Here is a 9,500-nt window from a genome sequence, read left to right as displayed (position 1 = left end):
AATTATGATGTCTAAAAATCTCCACTGAAAGAACTTCCAATCTATGTTATTACTTACATTTGAAATTTCAGATTGTTTATGCAATGTAATCTTTTAATAGTCTTACTTAGAATAAGTGTTCCATTAAAAAAAATTATCCCTTCAGTTTCTGAATTTAAGTTTAATCATCTTATAATTATATTAAAATGTTCTAAAATCATTTTGATCTAATATCTGATTTCATGGAATCAATTTTTTATTCTACACAAATTGAGTCTTAACTAAGTTCAGGAAGAAAGATCTGTCTATAATTTAGCCCTCAAAATAAAATTCAACTAGCCATAAGCCATTAGATGCCTGTCTTGAGGGCAGATGGAATTTATTTATGAAAGAAATCTGTTGGTCAAACCCTAGAGACCTACAACAAGGGTATAAGATTTCTAATAATTGAAATGAAAAATTCATTCATTAAGGTATTAACTGGACTAAGACATAGAGAAATGAAGTGCTCTTTAGTGAGATTTAGAAAGCCTGGTTCTAGAATATATGGTTTTCCAGAATAGAATTTGTGCCCTCTGGTGGGATTTTGAATGGTAGATACTTTACCAGGGAAAAGAATTCAATGGAGAAATGATAATGAAAACACTCCTACCTGGAAAATGCAGGGTATGGGTGGTGTGAGTGGCATCACATGAGAACTGAGGGCTTATCCCAGGGTACCAAAACTTTTTGGTAGAAGAGGGGTGGAGAACAGCTATTGGCATGTGTTTATTATTATTAACACGTCAGAACAGAAGAAAAATGTGGTGAGCAGCACATGGGACATCAACTCCAAGTGACACCATATATACTGAGTTAACTATTCTATCAATAGTTAGGGCCAGACTTGGGAGCAAAAGATTTAAAAAAAAAAAAAAGTTATTTATTTGGGTATGGTTCATTGCCTACCTGAACATAAAGCAAACAATTCTTAATTGTTTTTTGCCTGATTTAAGTTTGTCACTGTTAAATGGTTGAAGAGCATAAATGAAAGGGCATATGGGTTAACACACATTCTCATTGAAGGCATGATTCAGTTGAAGTCGGTTATTTCCACTAATCTTGAGGTATCAATGTATACTTAAGGATGAGTGATTCCAAACCCTGGAACCACAGCAGAAGCGCATATGAAGATCTTGAATTTAACAGTGAGAACAGAGGACCCAGAGGGCCTGAGGGTGGGAGACAGAGAGTGGAAGAAAACAAGTATGTTGGGCCAAGGATTTGCTTTTAAAGGTGACCTCTGACTGAATCTGATTATATGTGATGTGACCATGAAAGAGCAAGAATGATTTGCAATTAGAATAAGGATGCATGAAGTTCACTTTATGTTCACACTTCTTTGAATGATATTAATATATTTATTGCTCTTTCATCTCTACAGAAGGGCAAGGGACCTATTTTTTATGAACCTGCTTAAAAATATATAAAAATTCAAGGCAGCTTTCTTGGTGTGGGAGTTGTTTTATGGCAGTTGAATAGAGATCATCGTTATAGAAGTTCTGCACACAGGAAAGTGTGAAATATCTACTGAGGACATATGTAATATAAAATAAAANAATATATAAAAATTCAAGGCAGCTTTCTTGGTGTGGGAGTTGTTTTATGGCAGTTGAATAGAGATCATCGTTCCAATAGAAGTTCTGCACACAGGAAAGTGTGAAATATCTACTGAGGACATATGTAATATAAAATAAAGGTTCTCTTATATGTTATAGTCCTCAAAACTATTGATGAATTTAAGAAAGTTGAAGTAACATTTGTTTCTTCCCAGGGCTGGATATATATTTGAATATTTTAATAACTGTTAAATAGACAAACTTTAGGAGGATTCTAAAGCAGGACACTGGTCAATAACTTTTAGGAGTACTTGGAATTTTTAATAAAACTTAAAAAATTCTGAAGCTGAGAGGAAATGACAGACTCTCTATAGGAGAACTATCAAGCTCAGGAAAATAAACATTCTAAAGATACGTTTTGATTTATAACAATTTTTTTAGTTCAACATTTTATTATTCCAACAATAAAAACAGTGTGGTGATTAGTTTTATGCCTCAACATGAGTGCGCCATGGGTTGCCTAGATATTCAGTCAAAAATTATGCTGTATATGTCCATGAGGGTGGTTTAAAATGAGATTCGCATTTGATTCAGTAGGCCTTATAAGTAAAGCAGATTGCTCTCCATAATGTGGGTGGGCCTCATCCAATTAGTTGAAGACTTGAACAATAGGGCTGGCTGGCACACAAGTAAAAGAGAACTCCTCCCACCTGATTGCCCTGAACCAAGATACTGTTCTTTTCCTGCCTTCAGACTCCAACTAAAATAGCAGCTCTTCTTGGTCTTGAGCTTAGCAACTTCAGATTTGTAGACTTCTCAGTTTCCATAATTGCATGAGCCAATTTCTCATAAGGAAGAAGCAAACATATTGGTTCTGTTTTTCTGGAAAACCCTAATACAAACTAGAAATCTCACAACCCTGATGGGCACATTGAACATTTGTCCAGGCGAATGACTCAAATCAGGTGATCTAGCCCAGTGCCTTAGCTGTGCCAGCATTTAACTTATTTCTTGAATGCATGAATATGAATATTTGAATAAATAAAAACTTGAATCATGGATAAATAAATGATTGAATGTTAAAATGATTAAGTCATTTCTAAGAATAAAAATGGATGTCTCTCCAATCATTCAGGACTGAGAGTTTTTCAAAAGCAAGTGCTCAGATGGCTAGCTTCTTTCCTACCCAATGTAAAGCAAAGCCAAATGACCCAGAGAGATTTCTGGAAACTGAAGGCTAGATATGTCCATGTATACCAAATATCCAGTTGAAAACTGACCAGTGCAGACTACCTTTTAGATTGTTTGTGCCTAATAAGAACAGCCAATATGTTCCCACAAATGAATGAGTTTCAAAGGCAATATTATTCAAAGCCTGCACTTTGTTAGACATTTCACACTCTCTGTACTTTGCTGAAGCAAAGTTGATCACCACTGCTTTCTTGCAACCTCTCCTCTCCTGCAACAGACACCCATCTCTTAAAATCTAAGAGGCTAAAACAAATGGAAAATTCAAACACACACAAATCCAAAACCCTTATCCTTTCTATCATACTAGAAATCTAGGGAAATGACATTCGTTGTCTGAAAAATAAAATGAAAAATCAGGTAGAAAGGCTTACCCCTCTTACTCTAACCCTGTTAAGAGTCTCTATTTGTTTAAAAAAAAAAAGTATTAGAAATGGGGATTTTTTTAAGGTAATTAAACATTTACCTAAAAAGATTCATCTAAAAGTTATTGAGCCCTAAATCTAGGTCTGTGATCTCATACTTCTTTTCTCAACTAATCTTTAAAACAATGCTTTAAGTAAGTTATTATTGTCTTCATAATGAAATTAATATTCAAGTGGGTTTCGTAATTTGCCCCTATTCAGACTTATTGGGTGTCAGGGCCCAAATTCATCCTTCTCTTTGACTCATGAAATTTCAACTCCATCATTCTGACTTTAAATATAATTATATGGTCAGACCCATAGTTAGCCACTCTGTGAAGTTCTGGCCCAAGGCAGCAATGATTTTGATTATCACAGACACTACTACAGACATTAAACTGACACCTACTGATAGACATTCTGGGTAAGTTGGTTTGGAAAGTCTATGCCTAGAATTTTCTAATGCTGCTGTTGAAAGCCCTGATACCTGGGATTCTTGGTATGTTATCGTATGTGAATGTGTCCAAACTGCAGGACTAATATCAGATACGCTCAGACAGAATTCAAGAGGCCTCCCTCACTTTTATATATCATGTATCTGAGTCAGGAAGAGAACAGAAAAATGAATCCTGACCTTGTAAAATGTGTGTTTGCTTGAATTACTTCACTCATTTTAGACAGAGGTGTGCTGGCAATCATACTCTATAATTTATCTTCTCCAGAAGCAAAACCAGACCATCACATACCTCTGGGGTGACTTTGTATATTGCACACACATACACACACACACAAACTCATTGCACAACCCTTTCATTATTTCATTGTCTAAGTGTGTTCTCTCCAACTGGAAGACACTTTCAGAAATGTCAAGCAATTATTGACTTCTGAGTCTTTGTTAGCAAAACAATGAAATAAACCACAATTTCCTGCCCCTAGCACTTCACCACATGGTGCTGGTGCAGTGCCTAGCCATGAAATGACAGATGGCCCAGAGACATCAATTGTTTGAGAATAACATCACACACTTTGAATAGAAGAATATTTTAGCAACATCCCTGCTGCTGTCATGGGGGCAAGAAGCCCTATAGCTGCACTCACACTTGGGCTTTTACAACTAGTACAGATGACAGGTTTCTTTAGAAACTTTCCTGGAGGGTAGTATTACCCTTAACCATAAATCCTTCTAGTATCATTGGAGGTTTATGTCTAAAGCCTAGAACCAAATATATATTTGGACATTTAGAAAAGTAATATTGAATACTTATGCCAATGAGTCATCACCTTGCTAATCTTCAATTTCATTGTGCTGTGTCATTGAAAATGTTAATACTAGAACATTGAATCCTACACATATCTCTGAGGGGTGTTAACATATCCTGAGGTTGGTGTGGAGAGAATATCTAGTAGAGAAACTGACTGGGAAACAAAAGCAATTACAAACCATGTAACACTGCTTAGATTTCAAAAATTAAATAGAATTCACCCTGATATTTTGTCAATTACACAAAGCAAAGATCAGAAATTTATTTCCATGAGGGCATTGACTAAAAGTGAAAATCTACCAACTTGATAATTGATTTTTATATTGAATAAAATTTTAAGTAAATAAAAATAGTATATGCTATACCACTTAGCACAAAACTGCAAAAAGTTATTTTATGCCCTTGGGAAGTAACCAAGAACCTTGGGTAAAAGTCAGTATTGAATTTTCCAGACTTTCCAACAGACGAAAGTCTGGATTGTGGTAATCTCCTTTGTAAAATGAGCTGTAAGACCCATATAACCGTCTAAAAATGTTGCCGCTATAATCTCAGAATTGCGATCGCCAGACATTAACATTTCTGCCAGCTAATCTGCATTCTTTGTCCACGTTGTTTGGAGAATTTCATCTATTCATCTATCCAGATGAATAGAAATATGCTGAAGTGCATTGCTGGAGGACACTGATCAAATTTAAATAATCAATGTAGGGCCTTTATCAACTTACTTTTTACAAGTTATACATCAAATTGTAAAGTAATGTAAATGTGTTGTCATTATCACAGGATGTTGAAATATAAATAATTTTTCCCTAAAGTTCCCGCTTTCCCTTTCCACTTACTCACTTAATGCAGGCTAATAGTCTATTCTAGTTATTTCCTGAGGATGTGGGTGTGCCAGGGTAGGGTGGAAAACAGAAGCTTCCTATGAGTCCCTGGTTTATTTCTCCAGATCCTAATGCCATAAAATGGTTATTTGGGAGGCAAAAAATGAATCCAGGGGAAGCTATCAAAAACTATAAAGGGAGGGATTTTCCCCAAATACGAGAAAAATAATTAGGCTGAGGGACAGCACAAGAAAGACAAAGTATGGTTGTTTAGAGAGAGATAGTCTTGACTCTGGTATCCATATTAAAACTTCAGTGAGGAGACAAGACCCTGATATGGTTTAGGAGACAGAGAATAAATGTGGATATTTGCCCCTTTTCCTAGATCATAAACCCATAGAAGTGATAGAGTCACAAAGTAGACATCAAGGCAAATGAAGCCATAGATAAATCCCAGGAGAAATCCCTTACCAGGGAATACCATAAAAGCTATAGAATGATGTTTCAGTTTTCAAGCCTGGCATGAAAACATCAGAGAGATCCACTGGACCTGAGACCCAAGGTATACAAAAAAGAGAGTTGTCTCAATAGTTTACTGTATGGATCAGGGAGCAAGGACCAAATGGAATCAAATCCGTGGATTGATCAGCAAATATCTATGTGGACAGATGACTCAAAAACAAGATGGGTCATACCACATCATGAAATTACATATATCTCCCTGGAACTTAGACCCAAGCGAGGGAAAAGAGAGACAATTTAAGAGTCTGATGTCCTAAGAAACTAAAGATTCAAAGACACCTTGCAGATGATGCCACCCCTTGGAGCTGCCCCCACTGCTCAACCATGGTCAACCCCACTGTGTTCTTCAACACTGCCATGGAGGGCAAGCCCTTGCGCCCCATCTCCTTCCAGCTGTTTGGAAAGTTCCAAAAACAGCAGAAAACTTTTGTGCTCTGAGCCCTGGGGAGAAAGGATTTCATTATAAAGGTTCCTGCTTTCACAGGATTATTCCAGGATCTGTGCCAGGGTGGTAACTTGACATGCCATAATGGCACTGGCAGCAAGTTCATCTATGGGGAGAAAATTAATGATGAGAGTTTCATCCCAAAACATAAAGGTCCTGGCATCTTGTACATGGCAAATGCTAACAGTTCCCGGTTTTTCAACTATACTGCCAAGACTGAGTGGTTGGATGGCAAGCATGTGGTCTTTGGCAAGGTGAGAGAGGGCATGAATATTGTGGAAGCCATGGAGCGCTTTGAGTCCAGGAATGGCAAGACCAGCAAGAAGATCACCATTGCTGCCTCTGGACAAATCTAATAAATTTGACTTTTGTTTTATCTTAACAACCAGACCATTCCTTCTATAGCTCAGGAGAGTACCCCTTCACCCCCATCTGCTCGAAATATTCTATAAGTTCGTGCTTCCACTGAACTTCTATGGGTTCATATTTTCCTTACTCTTTTCCAAGTTTAGCTGGATTGCAGAGTTATGTTTATGATTATGAGAGAAGAACTCAAATAATAAAATAACACCAACAACAAAGATTCAAAGAAAAATTTAGTTGATATGTAGAAGAATCAAGTCATGTTTCTTACATCTTTGGTTTATTTTGGACTGAGATTTGTACCTGTTATAACAGATAATGTAATTAACACTTCTCACATGAATTACTGTTAGGGAGTTAACTTCCAAGAACGCTGATCTCCCAGATTTTCCTGATATCAAGAACACAATGAATCTGTAGGGCGTCACCTATAGACCTGCCTGAATTGTTGTCATCAGTCCTCACACATATTTTTCACTTCATGTATTTGCTCACGTTGTGCATTTCACTTCTTTCTTTCTTCTCTCCAGTTTTTTAGTGAAGAGCTACTATGTGCAAACCATGATAGAGTAATAGTGTCTTTGTCATTCAAGTCCCATGATCTGTGATTTTATATGTACTATCAGTTATTGTACAATTAATCATAGTAGGAGCTTTACAAGAACTATCTCCTCTTCACAAACACAAAAGTGTGAGTTCAGCATCATGATCCCTTTTTACGAACTGAAAACAGAAGCTTGGAAAAGCTGCATAACTTGCCTAAAGTCAAACTGATTGAAAATAAAGGAGATGAGCCTCAAAATCTCTTCTGTTTCTACACTACCAGCCCAAGTTGATCGCTGGTTTGCTACCACCTTTTGAAAATATTGTCACTTCAACATATAGTACCTAATTTTCTTTTTTTCCTTTTCTCATCACACTAGTTCACAATAAAAGTTCTTTATTATAGGATATCCTATTCTATGTCATACTTATGTTTTACATTTACCTTCTAAACCAAATTGGAAACAACCAAAGGCCATAGATGAGGCCTCCTTTTAGAGAACCTTTTCCCCATATTTCTTACTTTGCCATAAATAGTAGTGTACTTCCAGCAATATTTAATCTTGCCATAGTCTCTTCTCTAAAAAAATAAATAAAATTTTAAAAAACCCTGACATTTCCTTATCCCTCTTTTCCTCTAGATACTTGTCCTATCCCTTTTCTTCTTTCTACAGCCAAGATTCTTTAGACTGTCTGCATTCTCTGTATTTACTAGCTCACCTCCTATTCACTCCCCAACCCACTGCCATCTGACGTTTCCCACTAAGCTACCAAGAGCTCTTTGGAATGTCACCAATAAGTTCTTTTATGCAAAATCCATTGAACACTTTTGGTTTTTATCTAATTAGCTGTGTGGCACATAAATAGAGCTAAGTAGAAAGTGGGATTGTCTCCTGAGCACTTATTTCCAAAAGTAAAACCTTTAAAGCACTTTTTTTTTGAGATGATATGTTCACATAACCAGGACAACTGTTAAAACCATGGTGTAGAGTTCAGTAATCCATCAGTTGCATATAAAACCCAGTGCTCACTATACATCACATGCCCTCCTTAATACCCATCACCCAGTCACCCCATCCACATATGAAATTAATGATACACTATATGTTAACTAATTGAATTGAAAGAAAGAAAGAAAGAAAGAAAGAAAGAAAGAAAGAAAGAGAAAGAAAGAAGAAAGAAAGAAAAAACTGTGATATAAATAAGAAGAGGAATCATTGAGAAAGTTAGGTAGCATGACACAGAAAGAAAATCAAGGGCTTGCTCCTTTCTGAACAATGGAGCCCCATTACCTAATGGTTGTAGCCACTCAAGACTCTCCACTGACATGAGAACTTGGAATCCTCTTCTTAAAACGTGTCTTCCCTTGGACTTTGGGAACCTGAAATCTTCCTCTTGTACCACTTCCATTGCCTGAGCCTCTATTATCTCAGCTAATTTCTACTCATGCTTCAAGTCTTCACTTAAACATGTCCTCATCATAGAAGCCTTCCATGACTCTCCAGGATTAATTAAACCCCCCTTGCTTTAGACAACTTTACATCCTCTTCCATAACACTCATCATAGTTGTAATTACTTATTGAATATCTGTCTTTGCTACCTGCGATCTTCAGGAGGACAGATGGTCGTGTTCACTATTACAGCCCCAGGGCCAAACAGAGTGTCTGGCTCATCAAAAGTGCTTGAAAACTATTCCCTGCATTGTACTGAATTGAAATTTTCTTAAATTGACTTTCTAACCACATTTTAGCAGGTACATTTATAACATAGGTAACATTAAAAGAAGAGGGTTATTATGATGTTACACCATCTAGAAGAACTCTCAAAACTGACCCTTAAAGAACCTGAGAATACTTAACCTACAGAAGAATAAAGCATTTAAAGCCTATCATATGGAATAGAGCCTAGAATTACCCCCTATGTCCAAACTAGATCACAGAGGAACAATTCGGCTCCATAGAAGAAAAGACTCTCCAACAATTGAAGCTAGCAAAAAATAAAAATAAAACAAACAAACAAACAAAAAACATGCATCAAAGTGGGAGCAGTTCTCTGCCCCTGCTCTAGTTTAGACAGACATGATCCTGAGAAGGGATTTCCTCTCACTGGAAAGGTAGTTGGAGGATATATGTCCTGAAGATATTTCCACATTCTCAGGTTTCCCTTGTAAGTGAAGGAAAAGTAAGAACAATATATCATCTCTCCTGTCCTTGAACCATCCTAAGTTTAGAAGGAAAAAGAAGCAGAAAGCAGAGAAAAGGTAGACATAAACTCTTCAGAAAAGAATTGTGTTAATACACACTGTTGTTAT

General features: G+C 36.6%; 1 pseudogene; it reads left to right on the top strand.

Moving 5' to 3' along the window:
* The first annotated feature begins 6,161 nt into the window (after positions 1 to 6,161).
* LOC100463948 lies at positions 6,162 to 6,638 on the top strand (annotated as a pseudogene).
* Positions 6,639 to 9,500: the final 2,862 nt, after the last annotated feature.

The sequence above is a fragment of the Ailuropoda melanoleuca genome, chromosome 1 (genome assembly GCF_002007445.2).
Source record: "Ailuropoda melanoleuca isolate Jingjing chromosome 1, ASM200744v2, whole genome shotgun sequence".
Lineage (NCBI taxonomy): Eukaryota > Metazoa > Chordata > Mammalia > Carnivora > Ursidae > Ailuropoda > Ailuropoda melanoleuca.
Note: the sequence above shows the minus strand (reverse complement) of the source record. Positions and strands in the feature narration are given on the sequence as shown.